Here is a 16058-nt window from a genome sequence, read left to right on the forward strand (position 1 = left end):
TCTAATCACAGCACATGTAATGAATAGTAGTTCTCTTCGTATATTGTTTCTTTTTTGTATTCAAGTTAATTCAGTGGAATTGCGATGGGTTCTTCCCTCGGCTGGAGAGAATCCAACACTTAATATCACAATTTAATCCAAACATTATATGCCTGCAAGAAACCAACGCAACAAATTCTAAACTTCCTCATTTAAAACACTTCGAGGGATACCACTATATAAGTACCAATTTGATCAAGTTTTTTAACACCGATGCTTTTAAAAGTGACTTGGGTGTTGGAATCTTATTTATGCTTCTTTTATTCCTCTTTTGTGTAGCGTACATACTGGAGGATTATATAGTATCTTACAGGCTGTTAAACACATTAACCTCCCGAACATAAATGTTGCCATTTGAACAGACCCTCTAGCTTTCTTATTATGCATTCAAGAATTATTAACCGATCATCCTCTTGTCCAAAATATCCATCACTGTTACCACCACCTTTCTACATTAAACACTAAGCTCACCTTCATATGGATTCCGTCTCACATTGGTATAGCTGGCAATGAACTCGCAGATCAACATGCTAAAACCGCTAAAACAGATACTACGTCAACAACGCATATCTAGATTACCAAAAACTTAAAAACAGAAGCGTACAGATTCACCAGGAGATTATGGCAAACCCACTGGAGCTCTTTAAATACTTCATTACGTGCAATCCAGCCGTCATTGTATAAGCCTCTATACACTGGACCCGCGGGACTTTCAAGACAAGACCTTACAATTATAAGAAGAATCCGTATAGGCCATACCAAACTAACCCACAGCTTCCTATTGACATCAGATGTCCGGTCTAACTGTCAAATAGGCCATTGCTACCTAACAGTGAAACACGCTCAAAGTCCCCCCGTTTAAATACTTGAAATTTCGACCCAGTTTACAGTTGTACACTTTCGCTACACCCTGTATATTGAATCGGAGTAACGCAGTGTCAAATCGCTTTTCCGCATTGGTGTGAGTTTGTCATTTTGGCGTTCCCACAACAATACGAATTTTATTTCTTCATCCGTTCTTTGAAATAAGACGCATTTAAGAAACGGAATATTTTTCAATAAACCCTTTAATTGTTGTAGTTTGCAAGGTAAAAAGGTTTTTATGACATTTACAGTCTTGGTTTATGTTCGTCAGTATATCCAAATAGCTAGAGGAAGAACCCCTGCTATGCTGTAGACTGTTGCAGTCTAGAAGATGAAAGATTTTTATGATATTCACAGACAAGAATCCTATTGTATGTATATTGCAACAGGAAAGGCTTAACCTAAGCCGATGATTTTAGTAAAACTCTGAAATATTGTTTCTGAGGACTAACTGTAGTATTCTGAGTCATCGCATTTCGTGTAAACTCAAGGGATTTTGTTATTACGAAGTTTAAGTATTTGTAATTGGTTGAAAGTAAAACCATCATGGCGTTCGAGGGATGTCTTGAGAGTTTTTCTGACCATTTGATTGGTAGAGAAATATCTGGTATGATTCCTATTGGTCTAAGTAGGAAGTCACTTTTTTTTGGGAGAAGGAACCTAAGTTTTAGAAGGAACGAGAGCGGTCCCAAAAGTCAGTTCCGTAGAAGCCATCAACATGTTCAGTTAAGTTCCGTAGAAGCCATCAACATGTTCAGTTGAGTTCCGTAGAAGCCGTCATCATGTTCAGTAGAGTTCCGTAGAAGTCACCATCAAGTGAAGTTGAGTGATGAGTTCCACCAGGGCCATCATCGAGTTAAGTTGAGTTTTGGTTCCTTTAGGGCCATCGTCATGTGAGTTGAGTTCCGTTGAGTGTTTCGGAATGTAGTTTTCCAGTTTCCCAGCCGGCTAAGCTGATTCCAGCCCGGCGAATGTGATGGTGTATCGTGAACCCCGGCGATTTTCCCGCTGTTTCTAAGCAAATCGTCGTTATCATTTCATACCAATTTTGGTATCCACTAATTTCGTTTAAGCAGTCAGAACCAGAAGTAGGAGAGAAGAGTTTCAATTTTCTCATTACTATGTTTAACAGTGCAGTTAAAACCTGTAGTATGCTCTGCTCACATACTTTATTTTGGTCAAAGTTAATGAACTTTCAATAATCATGTTCGAGTCTAATTAAAGGATTTATGTTCGAGTCTTAACTAAATAATTTTGTTCGAGTAAAAGTAAAATTTAATCCAGTTTAACGAACTTTTAAACTATTTATGTTCGAGTTGAAGCTGAATTTTTCTATAATAACGTTTGTTTATAAACAATGTACTGTTTGCTGTAGCTATTCACAGTGAAGTGTTTTCTCGCGTAGTGAAATGGCGTTTTGGACTTACCAACCAACAACAGAAGAAAACAGGACATTCATGTTAAGGTATAATTTTTATATTTGTAAAACTGTTTCGTTTCATCTTTGATTAATTGGTAATCTGTTCTCTAATTGTAACAGAGAGATCAGAGATTAATTTTTTTTTGTTGTTTTTAATAAATAATGTTTGATTTTCAACATATAATTTATTTTCTTCCCTTCTCTCTTGAATCGTAAGAACATTAAAAAATTGACTGAGTATAGAATTCTGAATAAATAAGGTAAGTTACGTTATAATATTCTGTATATTATGTATATTTTTTTTTATTTGACTATTTTCTGTTTTATTTTGATCTAATACCATTTTTCTTTTAATATTTGTTTTTTTTTGTATAAATTCTGGTTCCTTAGGTAACCAGTGGCGCCCAATATTTTATTTTTTTTCTTTATTTTTTATTTCACATCCATATTCCGATTTTTCTATCTTTCTAATTTTTCTAAGCTAATAAGAGTATATCATAACACCTTATAAGAATCCACTCCGTTAAATCTCTTGATGACTTGAGCAACCGAGGTACTAAAGAATTATGTAGCACGAATTTTGTCCAATCTAAGTATATCTTCATGTCTATCCAATTAGTCGTGCTACAACAGTCAAACACATTCTTACCGAATGTCATAAATTCACTACAGTAAGACGACAGCTAGAACTCAAACCGCAGCTATGTGAAATACTCAGTGACTCCAACCAGATAGACAAAGTTATTCAGTTTCTTAAAAAAGTATCGCTGTACCGTACACTCTAAAACATTTTTATATGATATCATTGTGACAACTTATGCCCGGTTGCACCAACAGATCTTAAGCTTAAGTCGAGAATATCATAATAATTAATATAATATAATTATAATATATTACAATAAGAAGACCATAATATAATGATAGATATAATTGATAATAAGGTAAGAATCTAAAATTATGGTGCAACGTAACTGATACTCAAGGAGGCCCTATCTATAAGTAGAGCTTAGCTAAGCTGGAGCTTAAGATCTGTTGGTGCAACCAGGCATAAATGCTACTAAATTAGGATAATTTATTAATTCTATTATACCTCTGTAATACTGTTTGTAATCGCCACCGTGCGAGTGGCCATAGTTGCCGAGCACGTAAAAAAATATAATTTAATACAAATTTAGGGACAAATATATATTAGGGTGGTGCGAAAAAAATCAAGTTGATAATTTCGTGTCACTATGTTGCGATTGGTAATTAAAAAAATTTAATTTTATCTTTGTTTCAAAATATTTTATTTAAGTATATGTACTTAATTGTATTTTATGTACATGTGCGTTATATTTATCGCTATAGTAAAATTTATTTACAGTTTGCATGGTTGAATAATAAAAAAAATAGTTTTATGCATTTAACGAATATCTTCTGATCCCGCAAGGCCAATCAAAATCTATAGATACAAGTTAAATAATTGCTTCTGAATATTACTAGAGGCGTACGACAGGGGAAAGTGGCTGGTTAACCCTTCCCGAATTCTACGCCACTGATGGAATTGCTATTTTAGTGAAATTTTTAGATTTTCCAGTACTTCTTATGTAATTAATATATTAAAAAAAACTAAAAGAATAAAAAAAAATTATTAAAAAAAAAAGATTTAAAAAAAATCAATAAGAGGTTCTAAATCTTCGAGAGGTTGAATGGGGTTTAGTTCCTATCGTAGTGAAAAAAAAAATAATAATAGTTTCATAGTTGTTTTTATTAACATAGTAAGTAGAAATTGTTATTTCTAAGCTTTATTTTTTATTATTCTTTATTTTTAAGTGTATACTGGACAATTTTGTATGAACGAATAATAATTTTATATGTAATTACGTGGCTAAAGGTTATAAACCAAGGCCAGAATCAAAACAAAAAAAAACTAATATATTCTTCATTCGTAACGATAACATAATGTGATTTGTGTTAAGTTTTAATATTTTTAGGTCTAAAGTCTACAACTCAGAGGATGGACATTCTTAATGAAAGACCATGTATATGTTTTATCTGATTTAAAAAGAAGTTTACTGAATTTATTGGTGTCAAAAATATCAACATACTACCATCATTTGCAAACTATTTTTAGCGTTACGAGACTTCACAATTTTACTCTAAATATTTTTTTGCTTCCCAAAGAGGAAACTTAAAACGTAAATTCCAGTATTTGTCGCTCTTGAGGGAGGTGGTTAGTTCGAAGGGTTAGATTTCAGGTGTAGCATCGTCTGCTAATGACACGGGGCTGCGGGTAGAGCCTGAATAAATTGTTTTCGCGATAAAATCTTTTGATAAAGAGAAACGTGTGTGAATTTGAGGGAGAGTTCCAGCCTCCGGCGTGGGACTCTTTTTGTTATTCTTGATGATATCACTGGAATAACCGGTCGCTTGTCTGAGTATGTGTATACGGTTGAATGGTGTTTGTTTTCCAAATTAATTATTTCTGGCAGATTGTTTTGCTTTAGAACTTATTTGGGGGATGATTTATGATATGTTCGCAACATATTTTGTATGACGCTTGCCTTAATTTATTTTAAGTTAGGCTTTTGGGTGTATAATTTATTTAATTTATTACTTCAAAGCCGACAAAAGATTTTTAAATCACTATGGACTATTTAAAGGCGCTGAGAACCAGAGCGGACCATTCCACAAAATCTTAAAAATTTATTATTACAGTAGCGTACCGATAGATCCGTGGGCCCTGGTTTCAGTTGGGATGCGCCCCCCCCCCCCCCGCCCAATAAAAACACTCATTGTATATCAAAAGTTTTTAATAAACATTAAATATAAATCATTATAAACTAAGCAGCAAAATTAATGCAGCACCTTAAAAATGGGATATTTCTTATGTTTCCTATTTCCTAAAATTGTCCGATTTAAGTAATTTTTTTAATATGGTATAGCGTTATTCTTTAACAATATCGCTGTAATAATATTGTTGCTAGACAGGTAAATCGTCATTTTATACTGGGTGTACTAATCAAAATGGTGTTTTTTCTCTAAGTTCGCAACACCCTGTGGAGAATTCTAACAACTATAGCCTCAGGTTTTCTTAACATTTTGTTTTTAATTCATTCGCTTATATTAAAAAATAAAAAGTTAGGTATTTTAACAACTAGCCATGTTTTTCGTCAATAAATCCTTATTTTCAGCTTAGTTTAATAAAGAAGCCTAATGTAGGCTATGATAAAATAACAATTTGATAAAAAATGTCAAATTTTTAACAGTCAAAAGTGTCTAGTTGGTTGTAAAAATTAGTAGATTTATTATTTATGTATTATTTGTTGTGTGGTGGAAATGGAACGCGCTACAAGGAATTTGACCCGAAATGAGTGTGTTCAAGCAGTGACCTTACATAGCGAAGAACTTAGCTGCCATGCTATCGGTTCCTAATATTGGTAACAATTTTGTACTAATGTACGAAACTGCAAGACCTCACTCTGCACGAACTGTAACCGAAAATTTACAACAGGTAAATCTTCGGACTTTTGAATTGGCCACCGCATAGTCCAGATCTTAACCCAATCGAACATTTGTGGGACATACTTGGCAGAAGACTACGACAGCGTTTGCCACCTCCTAGAACCTTACAAGAGGTAGAAACAGTAGATCTCGAGATTTGGAATGATATTGTTAGACCAACTAGCAAACCTCAATTGTAATATAAAAGGACATATCTCTTTTATTATAGAACATAAGCGAATGAATGAAAAACAAAATATTAAGAAAGCCCAAGGCTACAATTAAGTTTTAATTTCAATATTTTATAAATGCTAGAATATTCCATGCAAACCAAAAAACTGGAATATCTGGGCCACATAATGAGAGGGGAAAAGTACTCAATGCTAAGAATCATAATCCAAGTAACACTCTCGCGAAAGAGAAATGTGGGGCGTAGGAGGATTTACTGGTTGCGAACTTTAAGGGAGTGGTACGGGTGCAGTTCAGTACAATTTTTCAGAGCTGCAGCCAATAAAGTCCAGGTTGCTGTGATGCTAGCCAACCTCCGGTAGGAGACGGTACTGCAAGAAGAAGAAGAAAAATATTTCACAGGTTGTTCCGAACTTTTAGAAAAAAACCAATATGATTGGTTCACCCGGTATACAATGACAACTTACCTGTCTAGCAATAATATTATTACAGGGATATTGTTAAGTAATAAAGCTATGCCGTATTAAAAAAAAAACGCTCAAATCGGACAAGAGGTTTATTAAATTCTAGACATAAAAAATGCACCATTTTTAAGGTGGTATATTTATAACAACTCAAGAGTCTTAGACCACGGTCTTAGCTCTTAGATATTTCACACTGCACTGATTTAACTTACTGACTGCTTCCACACAGGAAGGGCGGAAGTTCTGATACTTAGCTGTTAGTTCAGTTGTACGCACTTTTGTCTATGATACGAATTTAATTTCAGTTGTTAAGAATTACCTAAAACTAAAGTTTGAAGAATGAGGGTGCTATAAATACGAACAAAAAGAGCATCGAGCGCAGAGTTTATTGTCTTGGGATTATTTTTATAACACTCCGTATAAAACTTGCATTGAATATGTCAATTTCCGAATTTTTATAACTATAGTTTACAACTTACTCATAGATCGTGCTGATATAAATACAAGTATTTGGGTTGGTAGGTACCTATAGGCGGTTATTCTTTAAACAAGTGTTGAAACCAGGGCTTCGGTTTAGGCAGGTAAAACGAGTACAGAACCTTACAAAAGCGTTCCCTTTGTTTATTAATAAATTTTGTTTTTAAATTTTTTGATAAATAAGTATTCTTCGTTTTTATTTATTAGTACCTGCACAAAAATAAAAATGTATTAAGCAGTTACATTTCCTAATTTCTACTTGTGTAGTTTAAAATATCCCCATCAAATTAGAAAAAAAAAAGGAAACAAAAAGCGTGTTAGAGCGGGCCCCTGAGGGACCCGGCCCCTGGTTCCCCGCAACCCGCTGAACCATGCTCAGTACGTCACTGCATTATTATGTGTTTTCAGTAGCAGAAAACTTATTAATCAAAGCCAGAATGGACTAAGTGACCTACTACTATTCTATAATAGATGCCCCTGTAACAAAAACGAGGTTGTGTTGTGGCATAATAGATATAGCTTTAAAGGGTAATTACTTATTTATGGAAGTTTCCTCAAAATAGGCTAGCTGGAAATTGAAGAGACTAAACAGTAGGGCTCAGGGAAGGATCAGGCCGTATTTGCACGCCCTAGTAAGACGGTACCTACTGAAATACTTGAATGATAAAGAAAATAAATTAATATAAGGAGTAATGACAAGAAAAGAAATATTGACCAAGAAGATATTCAGAAGTAGTGTTGAGCGCCAGGAAAGAATAGAGTATATTGCTCTCCACGTGACCTATATTGCTGTACCTAACTAATACTATTAAAAAGGTAGGATAATAAAACATATAAGTATGTACAACCAACAAATTTAATGAAAAAAAAATACCTATAACCCCTATATACAATTTTATACAAACTAGCTAACTTACCGGACGTACTAGGCTAGTACGCTCCTGTCGATAACGCAGGTTTTACAATATGAAAATATGTAAGAAATTAATTATATCCAACAGTGTGTACAACTTATGATTAAGGAAGGATACACGATTGGCTGACAATCCCGTATCTGATCGGAGGTGACAATGCCTAACCGATGAAATAAATTTTATTTAAATAGGTTATGAAATAAGGTTCTAAACCCCCGAATATTGTGCACAACACTCTTACAACAAGATGGTTTACAACCTTCAAACTATTGTAAACAAATGATAGAAACAGTGGAAAGATTTAATGTATCAAAATATTGAATGTTATTAGGTTAATTATATTTTTAAGAAAAATGAAGATAAATTATTATTAACAGTTATTGACAAAAAGAGTAAAATTTAAAGGTATTATTAAATAAATTGACATGCAAATTCTATTTATAAAACCTGTCGCTTCCACACAAGTGAAGGTGTGTTTCTCATCCAACCTCCTTCGAGGGTGATGATGGGAAGAGACCCAAGTACAGTATTTTCCAGGTTTTCCCAACCTTAGGGGTGGAGGGTACTTGTCTCGACGAGGATGTACTTCCTAGTACCGGAAACTCAACAAAAATTCCATGCCCATATCCAACAAAATTGACCCAAAATTTCCAACTTATTATTTTTCCATTTAAAAGAATAAATTAATGACTACTTGGACTCTATCTTCTTCTCCAATGACTAAAAGAAAACAAAACCGGTGATTAGCTGGTTTCCTTTTAGTACACATGACAGAGGGCCTTTACAAAAAGGTATAAAACCTTATCAGAACTTGACAGGAAAAAAACTAAATAAAAAGTGATGTTTGGATGTGTATACGTGCCATATCATTGACCTTGGTATGACTTTCACTTAAAATAGGCTTTTGAACACATGTAAGGAAGTATGTATTTGAACAAATAAATTTTAATATTGTAATAAAAGATTGCTTTACAGAATTAGCTAAATGAGAGAATGAAAATGTCAGGATTTTAAACTTATTTAGAGTGAAAAACGTAAATTTCAGAATTTTTTAATCTGTAGAATATTGATTAGACGTAGTGAAGCATGGAAAATTTACTTATTGCAGTGTAATATTTATTTTAATATGATATAAATCTCGTCTTAGGAAAAGGTAAAGATGGTATGGTTTTTTTTTTAGAAAGGAAAAAAAATAGAAAAATATTTTTACATACCCGGTGATGCTGTAAAAAGCAACGAAACTCCTCTCCTATACTTCACCAAAACCAAAAAAAAACACAACTTCTAACTTATATTCAGAATTCACATAAAACCAAATTTTAACACAAATTCTCTTCTAGATAGAATCACCGGCCATTGGAGATTGGAGATGTTATTTCTACCAAATCCTTCGAAAGAGTGAAGTCTTTCACTTCTGTCAACCACGTTCGGCGGAAAATCCTTGACAGATTGTAAACTTAACAATTCCAAAGTAACCAGATATTCCATCAAGTCGCACCGAAAATCAACGCAACACTTTAAACTACTCGTTGCATAGTTGGTTGTATACCTAGTTCCTATCAGAATAAATATTTTAGTAACGATTAGAACGCTTATCGTTACACCCCTACTAAAAAGTTTGGTCCAGTCGGTCGATTTTAATAATTTGTCGATGCCATACTGGATTATGTGTCTTAGTCCACTCTGGCAGAGAGTTCAATTATTGTTTACTGTTTGTTGGTTCGATATAAATAATTACATGTGTTTTTGTGTATTAATATTTTGACTATTTAATAGCATTAGGTATATAGTTTAATTTGAAAAGTATGGCATTACCTAGTTGTTCATATATACGTACATGCCAAAAAATAGAAGGTAAGTTATTTACTGCTTTTATTCGTTAATATTTCGAATTTAACCATCGCTAACCTCACTTATAGAACATGAGGAAAATTCAGATAGTGGCAGTAAGATAGTAAGATAATGGCAGTTCTGGCGTATATGAGCCATCTGATTTAGGGTCGATTTCTCATACCTGCGTTAATCTATGGTTCAGTTGAACCGGGTTCACGGGTGATCTCCGGTTCTGTTTGGAATGCATTTCTCATTGCGCGTTCATGTCAGTGCTCGTTCTACAGCTTTCGAGAAATGCCAATAGATGGCAAAAGGCAAAAAACTGTCGCCATTTTGAACTACCTTTTTTATGCTGTTTTTGAATAAAGTTAAATTTAAGTATTTATAGTCAAATAGTCATTTTAATAATTATAACTAAATATTATAAAAACACAAATAATGTTATCGTTTATCGTTAGGCTTAATATAATAAAATAGGATATATTTATATTATGACAGCGTTTCGTGTTAATACAACGCATGCGTAGTCCATGAAATCATCTGAACTGAGTTCTGAAATCTTTGAACAGCCGAATTCCACCGTTCAAGCATCGTTCAAGTTTAAACTGTCATCGGTTGAACGTGAATTGAGAAAGACGATTTTGACTTTAAACTGACGTTTACTAGAAGTTCAGATTAAACTGGAGTTGAACTCGATATGAGAAATTGGCCCTTAGGGTCGATTTCTCATACCTGCGTTAATCTATGGTTCAGTTGAACCGGGTTCACGGGTGATCTCCGGTTCTGTTTGGAATGCATTTCTCATTGCGCGTTCATGTCAGTGCTCGTTCTACAGCTTTCGAGAAATGCCAATAGATGGCAAAAGGTAAAAAACTGTCGCCATTTTGAACTACCTTTTTTATGCTGTTTTTGAATAAAATTAAATTTAAGTATTTATAGTCAAATAGTCATTTTAATAATTATAAATAAATATTATAACAACACAAATAATGTTATCGTTTATCGTTAGGCTTAATATAATAAAATAGGATATGTTTATATTATGACAGCGTTTCGTGTTAATACAACGCATGCGTAGTCCATGAAATCATCTGAACTGAGTTCTGAAATCTTTGAACGGCCGAATTCCACCGTTCAAGCATCGTTCAAGTTTAAACTGCCATCGGTTGAACGGGAATTGAGAAAGACGATTTTGACTTTAAACTGACGTTTACTAGAAGTTCAGGTTAAACTGGAGTTGAACTCGATATGAGAAATTGGCCCTTAGTGTCCGAGAGCAGTCTTCATAACACGGAGCCTAATATGAAACGCAACCAGTAAAAATTAGGGACTTTTTGGGTACACAGTTTAATTTGAAAAGTATGGCATTACCTAGTTGTTCGTATGTACTTACAAGGCAAAAAATAGAAGGTAAGTTTTACTGCTTTTTTTCGTAAATATTTCGAATATAACCATCGCTAATCTCACTTTTAGAACATGACGAAAATTCAGATAGTGACTGTGTGAACCCACAAATTATCAAGATAATGGCAGTTCTGACGCATATGAGCCATCTGATTTAGAGTCCGAGAGCAGTCTTGATAACACGGAGCCTAATATGATAATATTAAACGCAATGGTGATGAAGCTTTGTTGGACAAAAAGAAAAGAAAATCAAGAAAGCGGATCAGGAAAGAGGATCATTGGAAAAAAACTAAAAGGAAATTTTTGCGGGCTACTGGTAAGGGATACACTAATGTAAACCGTCACATTGTTCCCGCTAAACTGTTTTGTCACGCGAACAGTTGCTGTAAATTAAATTGCTATACATTATTTAGCCCAGAAACGCAAAAAAAAATTATAATAAATCTTATGGGCTTGCAAATTTCGATTTACAGACTGGATACATTTTTCTCAAATTAAAGTTAAACCAGTTGCTCGTCATTTCACCCCTAAAAAGAGTGGCACTTCTATTCCTACTAATAAATCGAAATGCCTTACGAGAGAATATTATTTATAGACCTGGATCCCGCGTACCAAAAATAGTTGATTAATAGCAAGCTGAAAATTTGTTAAGAGCTTAACGGTGTCTGGTCGGACAAACTTTGATGTACGGGAACACTGGAACAGGGGAAATTTTAATTGTGAAACAGTCTTAAAATTTGGAACGTCAGATTACGAAAACGTCCCATGTATTTTGTCGGACAGAGCATCCAATTGATTTGTTACACTTTCTATACACTCGCATGAAAAAATCAGACTACTATTACTAACCAACATGATTCCTGTCATTTGACATGTTCTTCTACTCCAGGCTGTGGGTGAAAAAACGTGATATAATTCAGGAATTTTTGAAACCTATCAGGTGTTGTAAAGGACGATACCAGGAAGAACTTATACTAAAATGTAACCAAAAATTTTGTGCGGTTTTTTATTTATGACGATTTTCATTTGTTAAATTTACAATTTTTAAAGATTTTTAATTTTGCAGCTTAGGATATTCATATTAGCGAAAAACTTTTAAATAGAAAATTGTATTAAATTAAAAAACCTACAATTTGAGCTATAGCAAGTTCAATTTTGTTAATGCGTTATTGCAAAAGAGCCTGCGAAAAGTCCAAAAGGGCCGTTTTTTGCAATTGCCTTATTTATTGTAAAAATAACTTTTATGTATTTTTTAAGGCTTTAAAATGAAGATCTTTCAATAATAAACATAAAAAAAACTGTAGCTCCCGATTGGTGAATTTGTTGTTTAGATATTATAATTTGTTTATCCTAATTGGTCAAATGTCCAAGGCTATAACTTTTTGAAAAAAAAAAAATCGTACAGAGTTAATCCAAGATCCACTCTCCTTATAAAGACTTATATTTTCATATTCTGATGTAAATAAATGCGTATAACATTTTTCAACCTATTATTTCGGGTTTGAAAATAAGGGGGCAAATTTTGTTATAAACCTTTAAAACTGAAGCCGCCCCTGTACATCCTATGAGTTTTTAACTTGCAGGTTATTGTTGCTGAAGACAAAATAAAGATTAAAAACTAAATAAAAATTTTCTACGACCAACTAAAGCCGAGATAATTGTTTTTGTTTTCTTAAATTGTAGTGACTTTATTTATAACAATTAAGAAATTATTTCACAGTCATTGACTAAAGAAAGATTTACATTATCTTAAAATAAAAGTTATTTTAACCGAAAATTACATTTAATTATTAAAAATTATTTTTAAAGTGTAATGGAGATTTATTCTTCGTTACGACTATGATTTATTGTTTCGGTTGCCCTTAGCAACGGCTAGCAACTTATAATACATTGTATCACGGTTTTTGCTTTAAATTTTAAAGCACCGCTTGGATTGACATGAAATTTGGCAAACACATAGATAATATTTATGTTAAAGAATAAAAATGATATTGGGCCTCTGTGTGCTTTTGTTCTAGGGGTGAGTTTCACCCCTTATAAGAGGTGAAAAAATATATGTTCAAAATAAGTTCGGAAATGGATAAAACGTCTAATTCTAAGCACTTTTCCTTCTATAGCATTTTTTCACAAAGTTAATACCTTTAACAAAAATATAACAAATTAAAAATTGAAAAGGATGATGTACGCATGAAATCTCTAGACCCAGTATAAACAAAGTTCTAGCTAATGAAAAATAGGTTTATATCCGTCAAATTCGAAGTGAATTATTTCAACGTGAAATAATAAAAAAATCATGCACGTTTTGGAGAAAAATCATTTTTTAAAGTATTTAAAAAAATATGTATATCTGTTTTTAAAAAATGTTTATAGCATCAAAAATAAACAAGTTACTCTGAAAATAAAGTTGATCTCTTTTTTTTTGTCAAAAAACTCGAAAGTCAACCCAGAATTAGCATCTTAAATCAAATTAATCGTTACCGCTTCACAAATTACTTTGCTCATGTATTATTTATATGATCTGTAAGTATCATCGGTTCAAAGGGCTTATTAAAAAAAATTGGTTTTAAAGTAAATCTGTTTTAATTTTTAATCTAAAAAAAAATGTTTTTTTCTAAATAACTTAAAATTTATTAATGTGACCAAAAATCACAAAGAGTAAAAAAATTTAGTTTTTGCTGTTATGAATATTTTGGATTTTTTGCTTTTTTTTGGAAGGAAAAATTTGTTAAGATGTGGCTGTTCTAAATTTGCATACACTCGTGATTATTGACTAGTTCCAGTCCTTTTAACCACTGCCCCTTCAAAAATAAGCACTTTGAACCGATGAAACAACATTGAAGTAAAATTGATTAATTTCATTTTTGATTCTAATTAGGAGGTGACTTTCCCGAGTTTTTTGCCAAAAAAAAAGAGATCAACTTTATTTTCAACGTAACTTGCTTACTTTTGATGCTATAAACTTTTTTTAAAAAACAGATATACATATTTCTTAAACACTTTAAAAAAGTTGTAATGATTTTTCTCCAAAAAGTGTATGGTTTTTCGGTTATTTCACGTTGAAATAATTCACTTTGAAATTTGACGGATATGAACCTCTTTTCATTAGCTAGAACTTTGTTTCTACTAGGTCTAGAGATTTCACGCGTACACCATGTTTTTCAATTTTTAATTTGCTATATTTTTGTTAAAACTCTTTTTTTCAATAAAATACTTACTTTTTAAGTTACTTGTCAAAAACCGCCTAAAAACCTGTTTTTTTTTTGTTGTTGAAAAATGAAGGTATTTACTCGAAAATAATCAAAAGGTATTAACTTGGTGAAAAAATGCTATAGAACAAAACGTGCTTAGAATTAGACGTTTTATCCATTTCCGAACTTATTTTGAACATATATTTTTGCACCTCTTATAAGGGGTGAAACTCACCCCTAGAACAAAAGCACACAGAGGCCCAATATCATTTTTATTCTTTAACATAAATATTATCTATGTGTTTGCCAAATTCCATGTCAATCCAAGCGGTGCTTTAAAATTTAAAGCGAAACCGTGATTCAGGGCCGGTTGTTCGAACGCTAATCAGCAATGATCACTATCATATACTTAATTACTGTCACCAACAGTCAATGTCAACTTTGGTTGGGAACTGAAAACATAATTGATCATAATTATGAGATTAGTTGATCAATTAATATAACAGTTATTAACATAATTGATTAACTAATCTCATAATTGTAATCAATAATTATGTTTTTAGCGACCCAATCAAAGTTGGCATTGACAGTTGTGGCAGTAATTAAATATTTGATAATGATCATTTTTGATTAGCGTTCGAACAACCGGCCCTCAATGTATTATAAGTTGCTAGCCGTTGGTAAGGGCAACCGACACAATAAATCACAGTCGAAACGAAAAATAAATCTCCACTACACTTAAAAAATCATTTTTAATAATCAAATGTAACTTTCGGTCTAAATAATTTTTATTTTAAGATAATATCAGTCTTTCTTTAGTCAATGACTGTGAGATAATTTCTTAAATGTTATAAATAAAGTCACTACGATTTAAGAAAACAAAAACAATTATCTCGGCTTTAGTTGGTTGTAGAATATTTTTATTTGGTTTTGAATCTTTATTTTGGCTTCAGGAACAATAATCTGCAAGTTAGAAACTCATGGGATGTACACGGGCGGCTTCAGTTCTAAATGTTTATAACGAAATTTGCCCCCTTATTTTCAAACCCGAAATAAGAGGTTGAAAAATGATATACGCATTTATTTAGTCTTTAAAAGGAGAGTGGATCTTGGATTAACTCTGTACGATTTTTTTTCAAAAAGTTATAGCCTTGGACATTTGACCTCTTGGGATATACAAATTATAATATCTAAGCAACAAGTTCACAAATCGGGCACTACAATTTTTTTATATTTAGTATTGAAAGATCTTTATTTTAAAGCCTTAAAAAATACATAAAAGTTATTTTTACAATAAGTAATTCAATTGCAAAAAACGGCCAATTTGGACCTTTCGCAGGCTGTTTTGTAATAACGTATTAACAAAATTAAACTCAAAATAGCTCAAATTGTAGGTTTTTTAATTTACTACAATTTTCTATTTAAAACTTTTTCTCTAAAATGAATATCCTAAGCTGCAAAATTAAAAATCTTTAAAAATTGCAAATTTAACAAATGAAAATCGTCATAAATAAAAAACCGCACAAAATTTTTGGTTACATTTTAGTATAAGTTATTCCTGGCATCGTCCTTTACAACACCTGATAGGTTTCAAAAATTCCTGAATTATATCCTGAAATCGACGTATTTTTCACCCACAGCTTGGACTATTCGTTGTTCCACTCATTAAAAGGCCCAATTAATGGTTAACACCAGTCTGATTTTTGCATGAGAGTTTAATGAAATGGTAACAAATCAATTGGAAATTCTGTCCGACAAGTTCCATTGGATAAGCGAGGGCGGC

The 16058-nt window shown here is 32.5% G+C and overlaps 1 long non-coding RNA gene across 1 annotated transcript; it reads right to left on the minus strand.

The window, feature by feature from the left end:
- Positions 1 to 7774: 7774 nt before the first annotated feature.
- Positions 7775 to 9428, minus strand: LOC126889619 (uncharacterized). Its single transcript, XR_007700105.1, has 2 exons — positions 9065 to 9428; positions 7775 to 8570 (listed from the first exon to the last, which is right to left on the minus strand). It is a non-coding gene; the product is annotated as an uncharacterized LOC126889619 (long non-coding RNA).
- Positions 9429 to 16058: the final 6630 nt, after the last annotated feature.

This window comes from Diabrotica virgifera, chromosome 8, assembly GCF_917563875.1.
Source record: "Diabrotica virgifera virgifera chromosome 8, PGI_DIABVI_V3a".
In the NCBI taxonomy this organism is placed as follows: domain Eukaryota; kingdom Metazoa; phylum Arthropoda; class Insecta; order Coleoptera; family Chrysomelidae; genus Diabrotica; species Diabrotica virgifera.